Raw genomic sequence first — 19,411 nt, forward strand, 5'->3', positions numbered from 1 at the left:
CCTTTGATCATAGAATCATAGACTCAAAGATTGAAGAGACTAGAATAATCTATACCAACTCTCTTATTTTATAAATGAGAAAACTGAGGCCAAGAGAAGTTGTTACTTGTTTAGGGCTGTGCAGGCTGTAAATACTTTCTTCTTTGAGATAGTAATCAATCAGTAAATACTTTATCAGCATCTCTTATGTGTTACTGTGGTAGGCAAATAAAATGAATGATAAAATCTTTGAGCACAAGGATCTTAAAATCTAATGGGGAGAAAATAAGGCTACACCCAAATATATACAGAATCAATATAAAGAGAACAAATAACAAAGTAGTTAAATATGAGGTAGTTTGAGAGGAAGGCCATTAGCAGTGGAGGACATTAGGAGAAACTTAGTGTAGAAGATGTTATTTAAAATTACTGAAGAAAAAAACCCAATTCTATGAAGTGGAATTGAAGATACATGGAAACTCATTTCATTCTTGCCCTCAAAAGTAACTCACTTTCTAACTGGAATCGACTATGTGTATCATAGTCAATTTAGCCTTTTTATAGCTTGAATTTTTGTCTTATTTATTATTTTAGTTTCATCACTAAATATCATTAGACAACTATTTAGTATTCTCTTGACAAACTTTCTTTAAATTTGTTTATCTGACCATTCTTTCTATTTTATAAAACTGTACTGCCATCATCTTCCATTCTCCTTTTTTGTGTAACATTTTACAAATAAGTTTATAGTTTAAACTGATATTGTTCTTGGCTAAGAGATCAATTATTTCCTGGAATAGATAGTTCTAGGTTTCATTAGTTCTCTTCATTGTGATTTATTATTTATATTTAACTTATACAATTTGTTTATATTTGTTTGGGGGGGGCACAAAAGCTTATTTATATCGGATTTAAGTTGTAATTCCATGCATTATCTTTTCTTCATTTTTATTCCTTTATTTTTAAATTTTTTTGTTTTGTTTTGTTTTGTTTTTGCTCTTAACAAATCAACTGATTCAGCTGCGATACCTACATTAGTTACAAACTTTTTCTCGATTCCTCATATATAACTTCTTACATTTTTATAAAGTTATTTGGGGTCTTCTGACTCCATTTAAGCAAATTATTCATGATATATAGGTATGAGGCATGTTGGTAATTTTTAAGCCTTTGGGTTCTTGGTTTTTACTCAAAAAACTAAATTTTCAATGATTTTGACCATCTTCCTCTGTATCTACCTTTTGCATTGTAGCCACTTAGTGAGTGTGTTTTAATTTGGATTGTTGATAAGTTTATCTTAGTATTTTTCTTTCTTCCCTGCAACAGATATTGGCATATAAACTAAAACTGTCTTCATAATGATGTTTCTTCAAATGCCTATCATTAGCCCTGCATAATGAAATTGTCAAATAAGCCTCTGAATTGATATTTCTTGCTTCCTTTGGATACATTCTGAAACCAACTCACTAAATTTTTTAGTTGCCTGTGTGAAAAGAAATTGTGACCTATCTTAAGATTTAGCTGTATTTCTTCTTTTGATTTCATTCATAGCAAAAATGTCAACATTGTCAGGATTCAGTGCTTTCAGTAGTATGCCCAATTATTGGTCATATGACAAATATCTCATATCTTTGAATCTATGAATAGTTAATTTTTGGAAGGTCTAGAAATTCCGATTCTTAGCAACTTTGATCTTCTTTTTCTATTTTTATGCTATTCTGCTATTGTCACTATAGTGGTAGAAGGGAACTAAAAAGAAATGAGAACATTTTTTATTTTTTCTTTGTTTTGTTACTTGCCATAGTCAGTCTACTGCTGGCAAGTCTCTAGGCACTTAACAAACAATTCGCCACTATCATGTAGTGCTTTCCAAACTTAAGACAATATTTTGTCATTAAATGATTAATCCAAGAATTAAAACAACAACCACAACATTATGGCAGTTCAAAAAGAATATTTTTGAATTAAAGTCTTTCTTTTTAAACTAATAAAATTGTTTTTTTTCAGAATCTTCCTTTAAAAAAATTTTAATAGTATTTTATTTCCCCAAATACATGCAAAGATAGTTGTCAACATTCACTTTTACAAGACCCTTGTGTTCTAAATTTTTCTCCATCTCCTGTTTCCTCCCTCCTCCCCCTACCCAAGACAGCAAACAGTTTGATATTCTTCTAAATATATTTTCATATTCATCATGCTGCACATTAAAAAATCAGATCAAAAGGGAAAAAATACACACACACACACACAAACAGCAACAAGCAAATGTCAACAATAACAACAAAAGGAGAAAATACTATGTTTTGATCCACATTCAGTCTCCATAATTCATAATACCCTGGATGTGGGTAGCATTTTCTATTACAAGTCTATTGGAATTGCTTTGAATCATTTCATTGTTGAAAAGAGGCAAGTCCTTCACAGTTAATCATCACAATCTTATTATTATTGTGTACTATGTTCTCTAGATGCTCATTTCACTTTGCATCAGTTCATGTAAGTCCTCCCAGGCTTTTCTGAAATCAACTTGTTCATCATTTCTTAGTAGCCTTTCTTTCTGTTCTGTTGTTTTCTGTTTCTGTTCTAGGGATTTTACCTCCTTTTCTATTTTAGGATTTTCTAGGAAGGAATATTTTATCCTAGGTTGGAATTCCATTTCCTCACATCGTTGCTTAATATGCACCTTCTTCGCTAATGAATTTGTTTACAGTTGTTCTAGCAAATGAATTTCTCTAAGCTTTCCTACCAATGTGAACTATTCTAGTAGATGGAATAGCTAGTATATGGAATTCTATATATGGAAATAGTATTAAGGGTGAGTTGATTGCTGTCTTAATTTTTGGGAATTCTAAGTGCTACCCTGGGACAAGAGGTGAAACAAACCATCTCCCAAAGTGATTATAAAGAAAGACCTCAATGTTAGAGCTAAGAGTGCCAGGGTTCAAGGAACAGCATCTCCAAAGGACTATTGCTAATAGTCCTTCATTGTCTTTTGTATTAGAAGGTAGCAATTCCTCTACTCATATCCTTCCTTTTTTGTTCTTGTCTTCTTGTACTCTTAGTCTATTTGTAGATATGTCCCCATAAGCCTTTATTTTCCTTTGTGAGGTAAAATATAACTGTAATAAAGGCTTGTTGCTTTTATTATTACTGGCTGTATAATTCTTTTGAAGAATACCTCTTAATTCCTAAAATGGACTAGACGAGTTATATAAAGTTATATCTAAGGTATACATTTTAATTATAGTCCAACCAAGTGGTTGTCTTCAATGATCAATAAGTAGTTGAAGATAGGTGACTGGAGTAATGTTGGGATTGAAGATAAAGATAAGGGATTTATGTATATAGGCAATGGTAATTGAGATTGGACCATATCTGATATACTAGTTCTGGGAGATACATTTTTTATTTTTAAAATTTTTGTATCTTGTCCATTTAAAAACTAGAAAAGGACACTTCTGTATATCCAGCAAAAGACAAAAAGAAAGCTTCTATATGAAATAAGGTTCTATTTCATATCACTTGCTTTAAAAATATATGTATAACTGTTTTGCTTTCTCTGCTTCTGAACTGTCTTCTGAGCTTTTAAAAAGTTTTAACATCCCTTTTTTAAAAATCATTTCCCCTGAAACCTCCCGTTCAATTAAAAATATAAAAAACTCTGTAATAAATATATGCAAGTAAAAAGAACCCCCCTCAAAGTAGACATGTTCAAAAATGTATACCTTGAATCTGTTACTTCTCTTGACAGGAGGTAGGTGACATGTTTGTTTCATCATAGTTCCTCTAGAAATAGAGTTGGTTATTGCTTGGATCAGAGTTCTTACATCTTTAAGTTATTTTTCTTTACAATATTGCCCTTGTATAAGTTTTTCTGGTGTTGCTCACTTTATATTAATTCTTTCAGAATATTTTATTCATATGTCATAATTACCTAAAACATCCCTCAATTACTTGATACTCCTTTAGATTCTAATTCTTTTCTTTTTTTCCTTTTAATCTTTCCTTAATTAGCTTTTTTTCTTGTGACTATCCTCTCTCTGGTATTGTCCTCCTTTTTAACCCCATTTTTCCTTATCCTCACTTGTTTTTCTATTTTGATGTATTTCTATATTAATCTGTATGTGTGTGTACATGCATCCACATTGTGCATATGTGCATGTGTTTAAGTGTGCAACCTTTTTTTTTTTTTTTTTTGGTTGGTTTAGATAGGAGTGATGTATATCTGATGTACCAACTCCTTGCTGTCTCTTCCTCCATGTTTTGTTTACTCTTTTTTTTCCCATTCCCTTCTTCTTTCTAATCTGTTATGTTCCTTATATCCTTCTTCTATTTCCTCTATTGAAGCCCTCAGAACAGAAACAAATCCACCTCTGAATGCCTAACCCCCCCTTTTTTTGTTATTGAACTCCCTCCTTATATTTGAAAATATTGAAGTTCTAAAGGGACACTTCTCCTATTAGAATGTTGGTATTATGGTGTTACCATATGGTTCTTTCTAATTGTCTAAATAAATTTACTTTTCTTGGCTTCTATTAGCTTGTGTACCTGCATTTCACATTTTCTACTCATTTAATAAGACATTTTTGTCTTGAAAGTCTCCTATTCAATCAAACATTTATTTTTTATTTTGTGCTATTCAGTTTTTCAGACTGAGTTATTTTGGGGCTGTGAGCCTAGATATTTTGCCTTTTTTAATATTATAATCCAAGCTCTCTTCTTATTTGTGATAGAAACTGCCAGATCTTGGGACAGAATAAATATGTTTCTTTGATATTTGAACTGCTTCTTTCTGATACTTCCAGTATTTTTTCTTTGATATGGGAACTATGGATTTTGCACTTGATATTTCTGATACTTTTCCTTTTGGGGTTTCTTTTAGGAGATGATTAGTGCAGTCTCTCTTTAAATTGTGAGTTCCAGACAACTTTGAAGCCATTTATATAGTTATATGAAAAATGTTCTAAATCACTATTGATTAGAGAAGTGCCAACAACTCTGAGGTACCACTTTACATCTCTTAGGTTGGTTAAAATGACAGGAAAAGATAATAAGGATATGTTGGAGGGGATGTGGGAAAAGTGGGACACTAATGCATTGATTGGTGCAGTTGTGAACTGATTCAAACATTCTGGAGTACAATTTGGAACTATGCCCAAAGGACTATCAAACTGCCTTTGATCAAATGATGTCACTACTGGGTCTGTATCCCAAAATGATCATAAAAGAGGGAAAAGAACTCATGCATGCCAAAACATTTGTAGCGATTCTTTTTATAGTAACAAGGAACTGGGAATTGAGTTGGATGTCCATCAATTAGGGAATGGATGAATAAAGTTATGGAATCTGAATGTAATGCAATCTTGTATTCTATAAGAAATGATGAGCAGGCTGATTTCAGAAAAATTTGGAAAGACTTATATGACCTGATGCTGAATGAAGTGAACAGAAGCTGAAGAATATTGTACATAGCAATAGCAAGTTTATGTAATGATTGACTATGATAGATTTAATTCTTCTCAGCTTTGCAGTGATCCAGGACAATTCCAATAGACTTGTGATGGAAAATGCTATCCACATCCAGAGAGAAAAGTGGAGACTGAATGTTAATCTAAGCATAGTATTTTCACCTTTTTGTTCGTTCATTTTGTTTGTTTGCCTTTTCTTTCTCACCTTTCCCCACCTTTGTTCTGATTTTTCTTGTACAACATGACAAATATGAAAATAGTTTAGAAGGATTGTATGTGGTTAGCTTATATCAGATTTTCTTGGAGAGCGGAGGAAGAGGAGAGGGAGAAAAAATAGGAAACAATTTTCTAGAAAAGAATGTTGAAAATTATCTTTACTTGTGTTTGGAAAAATAAAATGCCACAGAGAAAAAAATAAAAATAAAATTTTGAGTTCCAAATTCTCTCCCTCTGTTCCCTGTACAATGAAAAGACAATCAAAATGATGTGTTATACATGTGAAATCATGCAAAACATCTCCATGTTAGCCATACCTTTTTAAAAGCAAGAAAAATAAAATGAGAAAATTTTATTTCAACTTTTATTCAGAGTTCATCAGTTCTTTCTCTGACATTGGATAACATTTTTTCATCACGAGTTCTCTGAAATCGTTCAGGTTTATTGTATTTATCAGAGTAGCTAAGTCTTTCATAGTAGTAGATCATCATTAGAATATTGTTTTACTGTGAAGAATGATGACATCTTGGTTCTTCTCATTTTACTTTTCATCAGTTCAAATAAATCTTGCTAAGTCTTGCCTTTTCTTGTCATTTAGTATAAGACAATCCTATAGCACAACTTCTTTGGCTATTTCCCATTTGAAGAGCATAACCTCAATTTCCAATTCTTTGCCACCACAAAAAGATCTTTTATAAATATTTTTATGCTTTTGATATTTTCTTTGATCTCTTTGGGATATAGAAGTAGTAATGGTATTGCACAGTTTTTATTGCCCTTTGGGTTTAGAATTGTTCTTTAGAATGGTTGGACCAGTTACTACTTGAACAGTTCATTAGTGTACCTATTTTTCCTTTTTTAAATAAATTTGACTAAGTTCTCTACTTAGCACATATTTGTAATATGAAGTCTTTATCAGATAAACTTACTGTAAATTTTTTTTGATATTACTTTATTGTTCATAAGTACTTTTTTTTTTAAAGCAAAATGTAGTTTCCTTGATTATCTTTTTCACAATTATACACATGTTGTTGGATTTGGGTTTCTAATCCATTCTATTGTCTGTATCTGAGCTCATCCCGTTTACATTCCACAGTTATGATTATGATTACTGACTGTCCTATTTCCCTCCATCCCATTGTCTTCTGTTTCTTTTCCCCTTTGTCTGTCTGTCTCTTTCCCTCCCTCTCTCCCTCTTCTCTCTTCCCCAATTCTTTGTCAACTATTTAAAAATGGTTTTCAACACTGTTTTACCACTTGGACCTAAGGATATGGAAAGTAAATAATGAGGATTGGTGTTGATTTAGGATTAGACATCAACTTCACAAAAGAATAAGAGAAGAGTTTCTGTAATATTAGTATCATTATTAGGTATCATTAAATGGTTGGCCCGAAAATTGAATGAGGCCAGAGGGAAAGTAATAGGATAAGTATATTTTATTTTTGGTTTAATGTCATCAGCTTTTCTCTATTTTTCATTTATTTTCTCTTAATTGCCTTTTAACCCCTTGGTTCTTACTCATCACTTTATGCCCTTTCATTGTACCCTCACCTCACTTCAGGGAAAGTCATTTTTATTATCAAGGATGAAGATTGTTCTCCAGAGGGAAATTTTGATTCAGAAAATTGTAATTGTGTTCAAGAACCCATCATCCATACTTCCTCAGGGAAGAGTATGATAATGCAAAGCATATCTTGCAATCTAGTACTTGTTGAAAGACAAACTAGAGGATGATGGAGTTGTTAATTAAAAGCCCTTAGCTGATTGATTCTTAAAGCTGAATTTTAGAGCTAAAAGAATGACCTTAGAAAGCGCAATCTCATCCTTTGTGTTTTTTATATTTGTGAAAATTGTTGGATTTTTTTTTTCACCTCAGCTCATGTGAATGGAACTGGAGTGAAAATAATGGGCTAGATACATTTATTTTTCATGTCATAAACTTTACTTTTCATTTATTTTCTTTAATTGCTTCCATAATGCTTATCACTTTCCTGCATCTTCTCTGTGCTGTACCCTAAAACTTAGAAAGTCCTCCTTCACTTTTTAATTGTTACCCATTTTCAAAAGTGCAAATCAAATCCCAGCTCTTTCAGGAAGACTTCTGTCATCTCTCATCAAGTCATTAATGACCTTTTCTTTCCTTGGAGCATTTTTATACCTCTCTAAAATATTTATCATAAAACATTCTGTATCATAGGATCATAGATTTAGAGCTGGAAGTGTTCATCTAGTTCACCTCTTGAATTGAAATGAATGGAGGTCCAGATAATGAAATCAATATAGTGTTTGTGTCACTCCAGGTTTTTTTTCCTTCCCTGAGGCAGTGGGGATTAAATGACTTGCCAGGTCCACACAACTAGAAAGTGTTAAGCAGACGGTCTGAGGTCAGAATTGAACTCAGGTCCTCCTGACTTCAGGGCTGGTGCTCTATCCACTGTGCCACCTAGCTGCCCCTGTGTCACTCCATTTTTCAGCAGCTGTACTTTGCTGTACTTCCTGCATGAGTGTTGGAAGTGAGAAAGATGTTGCAGTGTCCCTTGAATGCTGTTTATTTTATAAAAGGAAAATTATATCTTGGTTCCAACTGCTAAGTAAATTAAGAATTTTTAATTCCTTAAATCTTCTTTTCCCCTCCAGAAATAGAAAACAAAACATGTAAAAGTTTTAGTAGTTTATAATATCTCTTCATGATCTCATTTCAGATGCCTTCCAAATAATTTGGATTAAATATGTAAAAAACCCTACCTAAAACCCAAGGGAAAAATCCATGTGAGTCAAAAAGTAAAAACATTGCTATGAGAAACTATGTAAGGTAATGAATAGAAAGCTGACTTTAGAGGGAGGAAGATGTGGGTTTAAGCCTTCCTTAGACATCTACTAGTCATATGAGTATTGGTAAAAGTCACTTTTCAAGAATCATATTCTACTGTCTAAGACTATAAAGTCTTGACTAAATTTCTGATCTCCACTAGGGGAAGAAGTTTCTACAATGGAATTTTCCAATGTTAAAATTATATATCTGTATGGGAAGGAGATGCACAAGGTGGAAAAACAGTGGTGGTAGTATAAAAAAGACATGTTTCATTATATATATATATATATATATATGTTTAAGTCACTCTTTAGATCTCCCTAACTATTTTTTTCTGTAATTTTTCCTTGTGTATTACAGTAGACTCATATGCTTTATAGATTAAATTTGACTTTTTGTTACCTTATATAGTAACTTGTCTTAACTTGAAGGTCTCTTTTTATAAAAAGTGCCATTTTATTTGAAAGAGAAGGGAATATACCTTGTAGAAACGATTATAGTAGTTCCCTTTACTTATCTGTTCTGTTCCCTTCTTATAGAAGCTGTCTTTTAACAAGACTGTAAAAAACTTGAGAATAGAACACCTAAGCACCTAACAATCTGAGCACGTAGTAGTTGTTACAAAAATATGTAAGAAGTTTTGTTATTATAAAATGTTGACACTGCATAATCACAAATCATTTAATCTTGCACTTAAAGTTAGAAGAAATGAAAAAACTTTTAAATTAGAAAATGCTTTCTTTTTTTTTTTCCAGTGGAAGATAATTTTTTTTTTTAAATTATAACTTTTTATTGACAGAACATATGCCTGGGTAATTTTTTACAACATTATCCCTTGCACTCACTTCTGTTCCGACTTTTTCCTTCCCTCCCTCCACCCCCTGCCCTAAATGGCAAGCAGTCTTATACATGTTAAATATGTTATATTATATCCTAGATACAATATATGTGTGCAGAACCAAACAGTTTTCTTGTTGCACAGGAAAAATTGGATTCAGAAGATAAAAATAACTTGGGAAGAAAAACAAAAATGCACAATTTACACTCATTTCCCAGTGTTCTTTCTTTGGGTGTAGCTGCTTCTGTCCATCATTGATCAACTGGAACTAAATTAGATCTCTTTGTCAAAGAAATCCACTTCCATCAGTATACATCCTCATACAGTATCGTTGTTGAAGTATATAATGATCTCCTGGTTCTGCTCATTTCACTCAGCATCAGTTTATGTAAGTCTCGCCAATCCTCTCTGTATTCATCCTGCTGGTCATTTCTTACAGAACAATAAAATTCCATAGCATTCATATACCACAATTTACTCAACCATTCTCCAATTGATGGGCATCCATTCAGAAAATGCTTTCTTTTCATCATTAACCATGAATATTTCAGCTCATCTTTTAAAAAATGCCTTTTGTACTAGGGTTTGAGTATCTGTAAGTAAGTGCTTTGTATTTGAATCTCTTTTTTCAAGAACAGTGCAGAATCCTGGGTAGTTAAGTCAGAAATGCTTAATGCATTCCACCTGTGTCTAAAGTTACTTTTAGTAACCTTAACAGTAGCTAAACTGAATATACTTATTAATATTAACTGAATACACTTATTAAAGAATCCAGCAATCCAGAAAAAAATTCTGATTAAAAGTTATAGAGGTGCTCTTGGAGAGTTTCTGCATTGTTGTCATAAAATACTTATTTTAAATTACATATTGTATTTGAGTTATAAGGAAAATAGATATAATTCTCATCAGACTTTCTCTTCCCAAAGGATACAATCATACTTTATGGATAATTGGATGAGGTCATTAAGTGGGGAAAAAATAGGAGGATAAAGTTTAATCAGATGTATTACAAAGTATAATCCCCTCAATAAGAAAGGAAGTCTAGAGAAGGAAAATGATTTGACCAAAGCTGCATAAGTTTGTAGTTAAGTATCGGAAGTCAGGAATTCTGACTCTAAATCCAGTGCTTTTTCCATTACATCATGCTTAATAAAGTTCAACTTTATTAAAATTTGTATTAATTTAAAATTCTATGCTCTCCACAATTTAGTTTGTACCTATTCTTCCCATATTTAAATCTTATGTCACTACTTGAGTTGTTATTTTGTTATCATTGTCACAGTTCTGCTGTATAAATTTTTTACCCCAGCCAGAGTGATCTATTCAGGTTTCCTAAAATATACTGTTATTCCTCTTGCCTCTGAATCTTTGCTTACTTTGAACATTGCAATAGGAATGGTCATCTCACTCTTATCCCTTCAAATCTTTCTAATTCTTAAAGATCCAGCTCTATTTATTATCTCAGCACGTGTTGGGGTAGAATCCTGGACTTAGGGTCCAGAGGACCTCTGAATACTATTTCAAATACTAGTTCTATGACACTTAAAATTTCTGAACATTAGCTCTCTTGTCATAAAGAGCAACTAATAGTATCTACTTGACAGGGTATTATATAGGTTAAATGAGCCAATTTTTGTAAGCTCCTTGGATACTTTGAAAGTGATAATGTTTTTGTTTCGAGACAGTATGGCATAGTGGATAGAATACTGGACTTGAAATTAGGAAGACCTGAGTTCAAATTTTACTTCAGAAGTTTTCTAGCTGCATTACTTTGGACAAGTCACTTAACCTTTTAGAATTTCATCTGTAAGGAAGAAAGGAAACAAATATTTACAAAAGAATTATTGCTTATTTTTCACAATACATATAAAGGTAGTTTTCAACATTCAACTTTGCAAAACCTTGTGTTCCAAATTTTTCTCTCTTCCTTCTGATCTCCTTCTTTGAGAGCAAGTAATCCAATATAGATTAAACATGTGCAATTCTTCTAAACATATTTTTACATTTATCATGCTGCATAAAAAAATCAGATCAAAAGGACTGTGTTATGAAAAAAAAATTTGGTAGGACTCCTTCCCCTATTGGAAACAAACATTTTAAAGAGACTTTTGTGTGCTAGTACTATGCCAAATACTTTACAAATATTATTGCATTTGATTCTTATAATAACCATGGTAGAAAGATGCCATTTTACATTTGAGGAAACTGAGATTTAATCAAGGTCACATAGCCAGTAAATGTTTGAGGGCAGATTTGATAATTCTTACTGACTTTAGGTCCAGTGCTTGATTTCCCTTGCTAGCTAGCTATCTGTCAAAATTCACATCAAGACCTAGTTATGTAATCATTACTTACCTCATAGAATATTTGTGGTCATATCCTTGATCTTGCCGTCAGTTATATATGTTCTACTTCTGATCACAATTTGTCATTGCTCCATTTCTCCCTGTGTCTTGTAACCAACCCCAAACTTCTCTATGACTTCCAATTCTCCTACCCCTCAGTTCTTTCTGAAATAATCTGTCTTATGTAAGCTACACTCTTTTCCTTACCCCATCTTGATCTTATAGTAAGACAATTCAACTCCATAATATCTATTTCTGTCAAGTCCTTTATCCCTTTTTCCTTTAGTTAATCTTGTTCTGCCAGGCCTCAGCATTGGAATATTCCCTTCATCCACTGATTTTGCTTCTAATGCTTCTAATTCAGTATTTATGCACTACCTAATGAAGCTGGAGAAAAACCAAAAAACTATGCTGGAATTTGGAACTATGCTCAAAAAGTTATCAAACTGTGCATACCCTTTGATCCAGCAGTGTTTCTACTGGGCTTATACCCCAAAGAGATACTAAAGAAGGGAAAGGGACCCACATGTGCCAAAATGTTTGTGGCAGCCCTGTTTGTAGTGGCAAGAAACTGGAAACTGAATGGATGCCTATCAATTGGAGAATGGTTGAGTAAATTGTGGTATATGAATGTTATGGAATATTATTGTTCTGTAAGGAATGACCAGCAGGATGAATACAGAGAGGACTGGCGAGACTTACATGAACTAATGCTAAGTGAAATGAGCAGAACCAGGAGATCATTATATACCTCAACAACGATACTGTTTGAGGATGTATTCTGATGGAAGTGGATCTCTTCGATAAAGAGAGCTAATTCAGTTTCAATTAATCAAGGATGGACAGAAGCAGCTACACCCAAAGAAAGAACACTGGGAAATGAATATAAACTGCTTGCATTTTTGTTTTTCTTCCCAGGTTATTTATATCTTCTGAATCCATTTCTTCCTGTGCAACAAATGAACTGTTTGGTTCTGCACACATATATTGTATCTAGGATATACTGTGACATATTTAACTTGTATAGGACTGTTTGCCATCTGGGGGAGGGGTTGAAGGGAGGGAAGGGAGAAGACGGAACAGAAGTGAGTGCAAGGGATAATGTTGTAAAAAAAACTACCCTGGCATGGGCTCATAATAAATAGTTAAATAAATAAATAAAATAAAATGTCAATAAAAAGCTAAAAAATAAATAAATAAAATAAAATAAAACATGAGGGGAAAAAAAAACCCTATGCTGGCTGTATTCCATATACATTTGTTACATAATTTCAACTAGGTCCTCACTGTCCCAGGTTGATTCTTTTTTGTTGTTCTGTTATTTCAGACTCTTCATTTCAGATCCCATTTGTGACCCATTTGGGGTTTTTTGGTTTGTTTGTATTTTGGCAAAGATACTGGGGTGTTATGCCATTTTCTTCTCTAGTTTATTTTAAAAATGAGGAAACTGTGGCAAAAAAGGTTAAATGAATTGCCCAGGGTCACACAGCTAGTAAGAGTTTGAGGCCAAATTTGAAGTTAAGTATTCCTGATTCCAGACCTTGTGCTCTATGCATTGGGATAACAAATTTCCTGAATAGTGTGTTAAAGCCCCTAAAATGTACATTGTTGTTGCCTGTGTCTCTTCCATTAGTCTGAATTTCTCCAGAGCTGATCCTGTCTATTGCTTTTCTTTACATCTCCAGTACTTTGCGTAGTGCTTGGCACATATTAGGTGCTTAATAAATGTTTACTGAGTGATAGACTATTGGGTATTTTTCTTGTTACTAAATCTAAATTTACCACTTTATACTTCTTATCCATTGTTCCTGCTTCTTTCCACTGAATGAAAGTGAACACATTTTATCCCCATTGTATGTGATTCATTTTCAAACATTTTAACAACTACCAGGTCCCCTCCAACGGTTTTTTTTTTTTTTTTTAAAGAGTAGACATTTCTGGGATAACTAATCCTCATAAGATGAGGTCTCAAGAATCTTTACCCATCTCTGTTGTCCTCCTTTGGATGCTCTCCAGTTTATCAGTGTCCTTCCTAAACTGTGGCTAACTTCTAGAACTAAATATAATACTACAGATGTGATTTGATGAAGGCAGAGTACTGAAGAACTATTACCTTATTATTTCAAAAAGTAATGCTTCTTTAAAAAAAGTTTCTGAAAGGTTTTAATATGAAATCCCTTTACTGTTTTTAAATTAAATTAAATTTTCTTCTTTTCAATTATCATCACATATGTTTTTTTTTCTCCCTTTCAATTCCTCTATCGATAGAGGAAAAAACTAACTGGAAAAAAGAAAAGAAAAACCAAAACTTTTAAATAAGCAAATGAAATTTAGCAAAAAAATTCCCATATTTTGTCATTGTCCAAAAATATGTGTCTAATTCTACATATTTCTTTATCACTTCTCTACCCACCCATGAAGTATGTAGCATTCTTCATTATCTGTCATCTGGAATCGTGATTGATTCTTGAATTTCAAAATTGTTCCTTTTTACAATGTTGGTGTATAAATTGCTCTTTTGTTTCCTTCATATGCATCAGTCTAAATAAGTCTTCCTGGATCTCTCTGAAACCACCTCTTTCATTTATTTTCATTATTCATTTCACAAAAACATTCTATTTCTTTTTTATGTTATGATTTATCCATCCATTTCCTGTTTGAGAAACATAGCCTCAATTTCTAGTTCTTTGCTATTACAAAGAGCTACATAATTATTTTTGTACACATAGTATTTTTTTGTCTCTCTTTGATCTTTTTGGTGTAGTGCAGCAATGTTATTGCTATTTTCAAGGATATGTTGCTTAGTTACTTTTTCAGCATAATTCCAAATTGATTTCTAGAATAGCTATACAAATTGATTATATAGTATATTAATGTGCCTCTTTTTCTGTAGTCCTTTCAAAATTTGTCACTTTCCATTTTTTTCCATATTTGCTCATCTAATGGGTATTAGGTGGAATCTGAGTTGCTTTAATTTACATTTTTCTAATTTAGGAATTTGGAATATTTTTTCTTATGGCTGTGGCTATCTTAGATTTCTTTTCTTGAGATACCTTTTCATATCTGTTCTTTGACCTTTTATCAGTTAGGGAATGGCTCGTATTCCCTGGAAATTTTATCAGTTTCTTATATATCTTTGTTCTAAGATCTTTGTTAATGAAACTTTAAAGTGTAATTGTTTCATTCCTAATCTTAGCCATGTTGGATTTTTTTATGCAAAACCTTTAACTTTATGTAATCAAAAATTTCCATTTTACGTTTTGTGATCATCTCTATTTCTTTTTTGGTTATGAACTCTTCCCCTATAAATGCATCTGAAAAGTAATTTGTTTCTTCTTTCAATATTTGTTTATGATGTAACCTGTTAAGTCTAGGTCATATATCCTTTGGAGTTTATATTGTCATATGATGTGAAGTGTTAGTTTAAACTTATACAAGACTATCATCCGGTTTTCCCTGCAGCTTCTTTTCATATAATGAATAATTACCCCAGTAGATTATGTCTTTAGGTTTGTTGAGTTGTTGAGCTACCAGGTTTATTTGCAACGGTATTGTGTGTACCTAATTTGTTCTACTGATTTGACCTTAAATTTCTTCTTTAAAAATTAATGAGAATCTGCCATTTTTTTTCTGGTTTCTTCCATCCTTCCCCAACCCTCACCAACACTGAAAAAGAAAAACAAAATTCTTGTTACAAACATGATGGCCAAGCAAGCCAAAGTCCTATATTGAACATGTCCAAAAGAAAATTTTCATTTGCACTCTGGCCACCACCTTTTATAGGGGATAGGTAGTATGTTTCATTCTGAGACTTTTAGTTGGTCATTGCATTGATCTGAGTTTGAGTCTTTCAGATTTGTTTGTCTTTACAATATTGTTGTCATTATACTAATTATTCTCTTGTTTCTGCTCACTTTTACTCTGTATCAATTCATGCACCTTTTCCCAGGTTTCTGAGAAAATTTCCATCTCTTTATTATTTCTTAGAGCGCAATATTATATTCTATTTGTATAGTATAGATTATTTTGCCATTTCTCAATTGATAGACCTCCTTATTTTCAAATTCTTTACTACTATTTAAAAAACTCAACTGCTACATTTATGGAGTATTGACCTTATAGTGGTATCTCTGGGTCAAAGAGTACACACAATTCAATAGCTTTTTGATGGGTTCCAAATTGCTATCCAGAGTAGCTGGACTAATTCATGACTCTTATCAACAATGCATTGATTTACCTATTTTCTTGCAACACCTCTAGCATTTTTCATTTTGGGATTTGTTTTGGGGTTGTTTATTTTTGGTCAGTTTTTACCATTTCAGGAAGTATGAGGTCTAACCTCATAGTTGGCTTCATTTACATTTCTTTTATTATTGGTGATATGGAATCTTTTTCATGCATTCACATGCCTTCCTTCATGTAAATTAACAATTTTTTCAGGAAAGGCTCTTTTCTATATCATACATAAAAATATTCTTATCATAATATACAAAACAAGTGGTAACTCAGAATCTACTTATAGACATCTTAAGGAGGGGGCAACTGCTACCTCTTAAAGCAGCTCATTCCATTTTTGGATGGTTCTAATTTGGAATTTAACTTCTATTCATTACTTAATTCTGATTTTGGAACTAAATAGAAACAAAGGAAAAACTAATTCTTCCCCTATAAAATAATCTTTCAGATACAACTATCATGTTTTACTTGAATCTTTTCTTATCAATACTAAACATACCAAGTTCTTTCAATTGATCACCATATGACATGAACTCAAGGCTTTTACCCTTTTTGATTGCCCTCTTTTAAGTGGTCTTCAGCTTGTCAATATCCTTCTTAAACTTTGTTGCACAGAATTGAACATAATATTCCAAATGAGATCTGATGGGGACAGATTACGAGTTGTGGGGAGGGGGGATGGAAAGAGAGGCTATCTATTCCCTATTTCTGGAAGCTATGCCCTTCTCAAAGTACCTCTTATTGCATTATCCTTTAGGACTGTGATGTCACCCTACTTATTCATTGAAATTGCTGTGTATTAAAATCCTTAGGAAAATTCTTTTTCAGGACAACTGCTATCTAATTATTCCGCTTCTCTTATAACTGAAGGTCATTTATTTTTTTTGTAGCCAGTACAAAATTTTAAATTTTATCTCTCTGAATTTCATCTTTTTAAATTAAGTGTTTTTGATTCTCACATATCCAGGGTTTTTTCCGTCCCTTCCAGATTTTTGTCATTAGCAAATTTAATGACTGCTATTGATGCTTTTATCCAAGTAGTTGACAAAATTATTAAATAATATATGACTATGTGCAATATCTGGGATTCTCCACTGGAGATCTCTTTCTACATTCTCATTGAAACATTAACAACTATTCTTTGATTATAGTATAGTCATCAAATTTTGAATTCATGTGATTATATTATTTGCTAATCTTGATTGCCCAACCAGTTTTGAACCCATCTTATGTTATTGGCTAATATATCTCTACATAAGATAATCTCTCTCCATTTTTTCTACTATGAATTACTTTATCAAAAGTTTTGCCAAATCTAGGCAAAATATAGTCATAGCATCCTCACTTCTTTTTTAAATGAGTCATTCTGGAATTTCTCCAGGAATCAAAGTGAAATACACTGACAATTTGCAATCTCTGTTTACTTCTCTTTTTAAAAAATCGAGATAACATTTGACTTTCTCCAACTTTGTATTTCTCCCATTTTCAGTGATCTTTTAAAATCATTGACAGTGATTCAACAAACATATCTATAAGTTCTTTTAGGACCTGAAGATATAGTTCGCAGGCTGAAATGTTTTCACTTCGTCAAGGTCACCATTTCACTTAAATCCTTACCTTAGGTATTAATTCCCTGTTAGTAATTTTAGTTTTTTTATTTCTAGTATAAATATTCTCTTTTGCATAGAAAATAGAAATACAGTAAGAAGTTATTATTGTCCCATCTATCCCAAGTAAAAGTCCTATCCCTTCTCTGACCTTTCCTTTTCTTCCTTTATAGTGAAAAAGTATAATAAACAGACAAACAATTATCCTTAGCTTTTCATATCAGCTGGAGCTCCTTCTGTTTTAGCATTCTTCACTCAATGTTTATAATACTCTGACACCATATATTCATCCCTTGATACCTGGCTTTGTTTTGAACATCTGTGTATTTTAAAAATTTAAACTTGCTTAAATATGAGAATTCCACTTATCCAGTTTTGGGATAATTGAAGTCCTCTCTCTGCTTATCATGCCTCTTTGAAGTAATCACTTAGATTGTTTTAAGTGAAGTTAATTTTGGTTTCTCTTTATTTTGATGATTATCTAAATTCTCTCTGTTATGCTTTTCCCACTCTTGTTTCTGGATTTCCTCACATGAATATAGTGACATTATGAAATTCTATTTAATATGAATTATAAAGTGATATAGATCACTTTTAATGTGAACCAAAATTAAATCAATTTGAGTGAATTAAGCATTTAACTTGTTCCTTGTTCTGTTTGTACTTGTCCATCATTGCCTATGAGTATGACATGCTGCATACCAGATTACCAACAACTGTGGTTATTTTATTTGTTTTTAAAAGAGCCCTAATAAATTGGGGAGGAAAAAAAAGGAATACTTCAGATGGAAACACTAATCACAAAAATTGAAGAGACCTTTTTTTTTTAAACAAAAATTTAATGAAATTGAATGTTATGGTCATGATAACTGTTAAAAACTTACTTATAGTATAGAATATATAAAATATGCAGATGAAATCAAGAAAAAAGGCAAAGTTACACTAGTCTTCTGTGGTTTACAAACAACTATAAGGAATAGAAAGGCTACAATGATAGAAATGAAGCATGTATGAATTCAGCTATATGGAATGAAGATTGTAATAAAAAAAGACATTCTTTTTAGCAGCCATTCAGATGAAAACTTCAAGTTTATTTAAAGCAGTGAAAGAAAATGGAAATGAAGTGCATAGTGAAGAAACTTTTACTACAAGTAGGTTGTTGGTTGATTTATTTCAAATTGAGTTCAATTGTATAATTTTATAGTTACTCGAGGCAGCCAATGAAGATAAATACTTGGCAGTTAAATATTCTGATGATTTAAAGAAAATAATCAGAGAACGTGGAAAAATTGATTAACAATGTTTAATGTGTATGAGACAGGTTTATTTTGAAAAAGGAAGCATTATAAAACTTACATTTCTAATAAAGAACAATATCAACCTGTATCAAAAGTGTCCAGAAGATTTTTTTTTTGTCCAGACATTGTAGTAAGTACTTTAAAAAAAACACCCAAATATCTCCTTTGAACCTCTCAAAAATCGTGCAAATTAGGTGCTATTATTGTCTTCATTTTACTGTTGAAGAAACTGAAGCACACAAGTTAAGTAAATTGCTCAGGGTCACATAACTAGTTAAATTTTATATGTGTGTATATATATATATGTACATATGCATTATATACACACAATTATAACTTTAATATAGGACAAATTTTTAATAATATCACCATTTAGGATATATTATTCACACTAATGAAGATGTAGCTGTGTAATTTTTTCAGTTTGCCAGTATCTGGGTCTGGGTTCCAATTTTGTTAATACCCATGTGACTTTGGCCCAGAAATGCAATTGCTCTCTTTTGGCTTATTCTGTCTGTAAAATGAGAGTGATAAACACATAATCCCTGAGGCTTCTTTTAGCTCCAAATCTGTGAACTTTAAATATAGTAAGCAGATTATCATTGAGCAAG

The 19,411-nt window shown here is 32.1% G+C and overlaps 1 protein-coding gene across 2 annotated transcripts in view; it reads left to right on the forward strand.

Annotated features, from left to right (window-relative positions):
- PBX3 (PBX homeobox 3) overlaps positions 1-19,411 on the forward strand; it is a 293,498-nt gene that overhangs the window by 120,352 nt on the left and 153,735 nt on the right. The gene's annotated exons all lie outside the window — the stretch shown is intronic.

Source organism: Antechinus flavipes, chromosome 2 (genome assembly GCF_016432865.1).
Source record: "Antechinus flavipes isolate AdamAnt ecotype Samford, QLD, Australia chromosome 2, AdamAnt_v2, whole genome shotgun sequence".
NCBI classification, from domain to species: Eukaryota; Metazoa; Chordata; class Mammalia; order Dasyuromorphia; family Dasyuridae; genus Antechinus; species Antechinus flavipes.